Source organism: Neopelma chrysocephalum, unplaced genomic scaffold (assembly GCF_003984885.1).
Source record: "Neopelma chrysocephalum unplaced genomic scaffold, ASM398488v2 Primary Assembly neopelma1_95204, whole genome shotgun sequence".
Taxonomy (NCBI): domain Eukaryota; kingdom Metazoa; phylum Chordata; class Aves; order Passeriformes; family Pipridae; genus Neopelma; species Neopelma chrysocephalum.
In genome coordinates, this window is record NW_020923892.1 from 3,584 (window position 1) to 3,961 (window position 378).

Below are 378 nucleotides of genomic sequence, written 5' to 3' on the forward strand. Positions count from 1 at the left end.
CACCTGAGACCCACCTGTGCCCACCTGGGGGTCACCGGGGCTCACCTGGGGGTCACCTGAGACCCACCTGGGCACACCTAGGGGTTACCTGGGCACACCTGAGGGTTGCCTGGGACCCACTTGGGCTCACCTGAGACCCACCTGTGCCCACCTGGGGGTCACCTGTGCCCACCTGGGGGGTCACCTGGGCTCACCTGGGGGTCACCTGAGACCCACCTGTGCCCACCTGTGCCCACCTGGGGCTCACTTGCTCCCCCCCCCAGGTGGAGAATTCCCGGGGTTGGGATACGATCCCGCTGGATTTTGGGGGGGGTCGTTCCGTGCGTTGATTTTGGGGGTTCACCTGTGCCAGGTGTGCTGGGGGGGGGGGGGGGGGGG

General features: G+C 68.3%; 1 protein-coding gene across 1 annotated transcript in view; it reads left to right on the top strand.

Moving 5' to 3' along the window:
- LOC113980788 (heterogeneous nuclear ribonucleoprotein L-like) overlaps window positions 1-378 on the top strand; it is a 6,736-nt gene that overhangs the window by 3,176 nt on the left and 3,182 nt on the right. The window lies entirely within an intron of this gene.